A 6,460-nucleotide genomic window follows, 5' to 3' on the forward strand; every position below is an offset into this window, starting at 1 on the left:
ATATATATATATATATATATATATATATATATATATATATATATATATATATATATATATATATATATATACACTCACCGGCCACTTTATTAGGTACACCATGCTAGTAACGGGTTGGACCCCCTTTTGCCTTCAGAACTGCCTCAATTCTTCGTGGCATAGATTCAACAAGGTGCTGGAAGCATTCCTCAGAGATTTTGGTCCATATTGACATGATGGCATCACACAGTTGCCGCAGATTTGTCGGCTGCACATCCCAAAGATGCTCCATACAAGGCAGGATGGATCCATGCTTTCATGTTGTTTACGCCAAATTCTGACCCTACCATCCGAATGTCGCAGCAGAAATCGAGACTCATCAGACCAAGCAACGTTTTTCCAATCTTCTACTGTCCAATTTCGATGAGCTTGTACAAATTGTAGCCTCAGTTTCCTGTTCTTAGCTGAAAGGAGTGGTACCCGGTGTGGTCTTCTGCTGCTGTAGCCCATCTGCCTCAAAGTTCGACGCACTGTGCGTTCAGAGATGCTCTTAGGCCTACCTTGGTTGTAACGGGTGGCGATTTGAGTCACTGTTGCCTTTCTATCAGCTCGAACCAGTCTGCCCATTCTCCTCTGACCTCTGGCATCAACAAGGCATTTCCGCCCACAGAACTGCCGCTCACTGGATTTTTTTTCTTTTTCGGACCATTCTCTGTAAACCCTAGAGATGGTTGTGCGTGAAAATCCCAGTAGATCAGCAGTTTCTGAAATACTCAGACCAGCCCTTCTGGCACCAACAACCATGCCACGTTCAAAGGCACTCAAATCACCTTTCTTCCCCATACTGATGCTCGGTTTGAACTGCAGGAGATTGTCTTGACCATGTCTACATGCCTAAATGCACTGAGTTGCCGCCATGTGATTGGCTGATTAGAAATTAAGTGTTAACAAGAAGTTGGACAGGTGTACCTAATAAAGTGGCCAGTGAGTGTGTATATATATATATATATATATATATATATATATATATATATATATATATATATATATATATATATATATAATGTGTGTGTGTGTATATATGTATATATGTGTATATATATATATATATATATATATATATATATATATATATATATATATATATATATTTTAGCTGAAGAGCCCGGCGTCGCCTGGGGCATAGTAAATATCTGTGGTTAGTTATAGCACCTCACTTCTCCTATTTTCCCATCACACCTCTAATTTTCTCCCTTACACCTCTCATTTTCCCCCTCACTCCTCTTATTTTCCCCCTCACACTTGTCATTTCGACCTCACATCTGTCATTTTCTGATCACTCCACTATTTTCCCTCACACCTTTTCATTTTCACCTCTCACCCCTCATTTTCACCTCACACCTCTCATTTTCCCCTCAGTATATACATGTTTGTCATCTCCCTTATATAATATAGTATACACCTGTATGTCGTCATCTGTATATAGTATATACCTGTACGTAATCTCCTATATATAGTATATACCTGTATGTCATCTCCTCCTGTATATAGTATATATGTGTGTGTGTGTGTGTGTCATCTCCCCTGTATATAGTATATACCTGTCATCCCCTCCTGTATATAGTATATATCTGTGTGTCATCTCCTCCTGTATTAGACCTCGTTCACACGTTATTTGCTCAGTATTTTTACCTCAGTATTTTTACCTCAGTATTTGTAAGCTAAATTAGCAGCCTGATAAATGCCCAGCCAACAGGAAGCCCTCCCCCCCTGGCAGTATATATTAGGTCACAGATACACATAATAGACAGGTCATGTGACTGACAGCTGCCGTATTTCCTATATGGTACAGTTGTTGCTCTTGTAGTTTGTCTGCTTATTAATCAGATTTTTATTTTTGAAGGATAATACCAGACTTGTGTGTGTTTTAGGGCGAGTTTCATGTGTCAAGTTGTGTGTGTTGAGTTGCGTGTGGTGACATGCATGTAGCGACTTTTGTGAGATGAGTTTTGTGTCGCGACATGCGTGTCACAACTTTGTGTGTCGAGTTGCATGTGACAGGTTAGTGTAGCAAGTTGTGTGCAGTAAGTTTTGCGCGTGGCGAGTTTTATGTGTGGTGCGTTTTGAGTATGTGCAAGCTTTGTGTGAGGCAACTTTTGCATGTGTTGCAACTTTTGTGCATGTAGCAATTTTTCCGCGTGTGCAAGTTTTGCGCGTGGCGAGTTTTGAGCGGTGACTTTTGTGTTTCGACTTTTATGTGGTGAGGTTGGTGTATGTGTGGTGAAATGTGTGCTGAGGGTGATATGTGTTCAAGCACGTGGTAGTGTGTGGCGCATTTTGTTAGTGTTCATATCCCCGTGTGTGGTGAGTATCCCATGTCGGGGCCCCACCTTCGCAACTGTACGGTATATACTCTTTGGCGCCATCGCTCTCATTCTTTAAGTCCCCTTTGTTCACATCTGGTAGCTGTCAATTTGCCTCCAACACTTTTCCTTTCACTTTTTCCCCATTATGTAGATAGGGGCAAAACTGTTTGGTGAATTGGAGCGCGCGGGGTTAAAATTTCGCCTCACAATATAGCCTATGACGCTCTCAGGGTCCAGACGTGTGACTGTGCAAAATTTTGTCGCTGTAGCTGCGACGGTGCTGATGCCAATCCCGGACACACACACACACACACACACACACACACACACACACACACACACACACACACACACACACACACACACACACCTTTATATATTAGATAGTTTATTTATATAAATAATCTAACTGGTTTGAATCACTGACTGGTAACCAACTTACGATTTTACTTAAAAAATGCTTTGTCCCAATTAATTTGCACAGTACGTACGTACATACATCCATACCATATATATTTGTGTATAAACAGAGTTTTCAGCATATTTTTTGGGCTGAAAATGCCCCCCCTAGGCTTATACACGATTCATTGTCCCAGAAAGACGGCAGGGGAGAGGGAGCAGCAGGTCACAGATGCCAGGAGCCAGTGGCTGTGGCAAAAGCCTGTGCCCGCTGTTAAAGAGAAATTAATATTCACTGCGCTGGCAGTGAATATTCATTTCTCTTATAGCACTCACAGTTACAGCCGCAGCTGCCGGCTTCCAGCAAAACACCCTACTTACCTTCCCTGCGCGCACCTCTCTCCATTTCCATAGGTGTGGATTGAATATTCATTACCTTAATGAGCGAGGGACACTTGATCGCTCGGCCGGAAGAGCTGCTGGCACGGAACAAGATGTTGCGAGGGCGTGCAGGGAAGTTAAGTAGGATGTTTTTGTTTGTGTTTTTTTGTTATAGGAATCATGCATACAAGGATAGGGATGAGGGGACAATGCATACCCTGCTTATACTCAAGCCAATAATTTATCCCAGTTTTTTGTGGCAAAATTAGGTGCTTCGGTTTATACGTGGGTCGACTAATACACGGGTATATACGATATATATAATATAAACGCCGGGAGCGTCACTCTCTCACTCCCCTTTATAGACTGCGCAAACTGGACCCCACAGAGTGACGCAGCCCAGGAGATCCCAGTATGCGTAAGCACTGATCAGAAACCGCAATCTCCAATGGAGAAGCAGGGACGTGCCAGGAGGGTGAGTATGCGATATTCACCTGCCCCCGTTCCACCGCTGTGCGCTGCTCTGTCTTCCGTGTCCTCTACCTGTGACTTTCAGGTCAGAGGGCGCGATGACGTGGTTAGTGCGCGCCCTCTAACTGAATAGTCACTACCAGAGGGCCTGGAAGATGGAGTGGCGTGCAGCGGTGGAACGGAGACATATGTGAATATAGCAATTGCCGGGGTCCCCGCCTGCTCAGGCCCCCGGCACTTGGTGCCCAGCGACGATAGGTATGTCTTCATTTGGGGCATAATTATACTATGGAGCATCTAATGGGGCCATCAACCTTTATGGAGCAGCGTACCGGTCATATGGATGGGAGCAGCACATGACAGAACAGGGGCGCAAGATGGGAGCACCACATGACAGGATTGGGGTTCAGGATTGGTGCAGCACATGACTGGATGGGGGCGCAGGATGGGAGCAGCACATGACAGCATAGGGGGCGCAGGATGGGAGCACCACAGAACAGGATGGAGGCGCAGGATGGGAGCAGCACATGACAGCATGGGGGTGCAGGATGGGAGCACCACATGACAGGATTGGGGCGCAAGATGGGTGCACATAACAGTATAAGGGCTCAGGAAGAGAGTAGCACATGACAGCATGGGGGCGCAGGATGGGAGCAGCACATGACAGCATGGGGGTGCAGGATGGGAGCACCACATGACAGGATTGGGGTGCAGGATGGGAGCAAATGACAGGATGAGGGCTCAGGAAGGGAGTAGAACACGACAAGATGGAAGCCACAAAACAGGATGCGGGCTGCACATGACAGGATGGGGGCGCAAGATGGTAGCAGCACATAAGATTAGGGTGCAGGATGGAAGCAGCACATACCAGGATGAAGACCATATATATATATATATATATATATATATATATATATATATTTACAGTCATGCTGAAAGTGTTCCAGAAAATGAAGCATTTCTACCAGAAAATTATAGCAGTTACACATGTTTTGTTACATACAAAGGAAATAAACGTGTATATTGGAACAAGACAGAAAAACTGAAGGGGAAAAAATAGGCAAATTAGACATCATTTCACACACAATCCTAGAAATGGGCTGGACAAAATTGTTGGCACCCTTAACTTAATATTTGGTTGCACACCCTTTGGAATAAATAATTGCAATCAATCACTTCCTGTAACAATCAACGAGCTTCTAAGGGTGTGTGTCCACGTTCAGGATTGCTTCAGGCTTTGGTCAGGATTTTATGCAGGTAAAATCCTGACCAAAACTGCACCTGAGGTCACTGGCAGGTCACCTGCGGTGTGCCTGCGTGTTTTGCTCATTGTAGCAACATGCTGCGTTTTGAAAAAACGCACCGCATGTGCATTTTCGCGGCAAAAACGCATGCGTTTTTTAACGCATAGTGGAGTCGGGATTTCATGAAATCCCCTCCACTATGCTGTAACATCTGGACGCTGCGTTTTTGACGCTGCGGAAAAACGCAGCGTCAAAAACATACCCTTACACTTCTCAAGTTGAATTTTGGCCCAGTCTTTTGCAAACTGCTCCAGGTCTCTCATATTTCAAAGGCGTCTTCTCCCAACAGCAATTTTAAAGTCTCTCCACAGGTGTCCAATGGGATTTAGATCTGGACTCATTGCTGGCCACTTCAGAACTCTTCAGCTCTTTGTTTCCATGCATTTCTGGGTGCTTCTTGAAGTATGTTTTGGGGTCCTGCTGGAAGACTCATAACCTAGGAAGCAAACCCAGCTTTCTGACACTGGGCACTACATTGCGACCCAAAATCCTTTGGTAATCTTCAAATTTCATGATGCCTTGCACACATTCAAGACACCGAGTGCCAGAGGCAATAAAACATCTTTGAACCTCCACCACATTTAACTGTAGATTCTGTGTTCTTTTCTTTCCAGGCCTCATTCCATTTTCAGTAAACATTAGAATGACCTGCTTTACCAAAAAGCTCTACCTTGGTCTACAAAATGCTTTCCCAGAATGATTTTGGCTTGCTTATGTTCATTTTGGCAAACTGCAGTCTAGCTTTTTTATGTCTCTGTGTTAGCATTGGGGTCCTCCTGGGTTTTCTGCCATAGCCTTTCATTTCATTCATTGCACTGACACCGATGCACACTGAGCCTGCAGGACAGCTTGAATTTCTTTGGAACTTGATTGGATGGTGGATAAGCAGCCTCAGACTATACTGCATTGCAACCTTTTAGCAATTTTTCTCTGTCATCAATACCCAGGGAGATTGCCTAAAGTGCCATGTGTTGTCAACTCCTTGATTGTGTTGTGAACCGTGGACAAAGGAACATTAAAGATCTCTGGAGATGGACTTGAGAACCAAAATAGTTGAAAAATAACAACAATCTCAAGGTTACAAGTCCTCAGACAATTCTCTTCTCATCTTTCTGTTCTCCATGCTTAGTGTGGCACACACAATGCAAAGATTGAGCCTATTTCTCCCCTTTATATCTGGTTTCACGTGTGATATTCATATTGCCCATACCTGTTCCTTGCCACAGGTGAGTTGAAACAAAGTTGTTTATTCACAATTTTGGAAAGGTGCCAACAATTTTGCGATGCCCATTTTTGGAGTTTTGTGTGAAATTCTGTCCAACTTGCCTTTTTTTTTTCTTCGTTTTTTGTGTTGATCCAATTCTGTCCAACTTGCCTTTTTTTTCTTCGTTTTTTTTGTGTTGTTCCAATACACGTTTTATTATACAGATGTTTAATTGCAATAATTTTCTGGGAGAAATGCTTAATTTTCTTGAACAATATCAAGGGAGGGTGCCAACACTTTCAGCTATGACTACAGTTGTGCTAAAAAGTTTACATAACCTAGCAGAATTTTTGCTT

This window comes from Ranitomeya variabilis, chromosome 6 (assembly GCF_051348905.1).
Source record: "Ranitomeya variabilis isolate aRanVar5 chromosome 6, aRanVar5.hap1, whole genome shotgun sequence".
Taxonomy (NCBI): Eukaryota; Metazoa; Chordata; class Amphibia; order Anura; family Dendrobatidae; genus Ranitomeya; species Ranitomeya variabilis.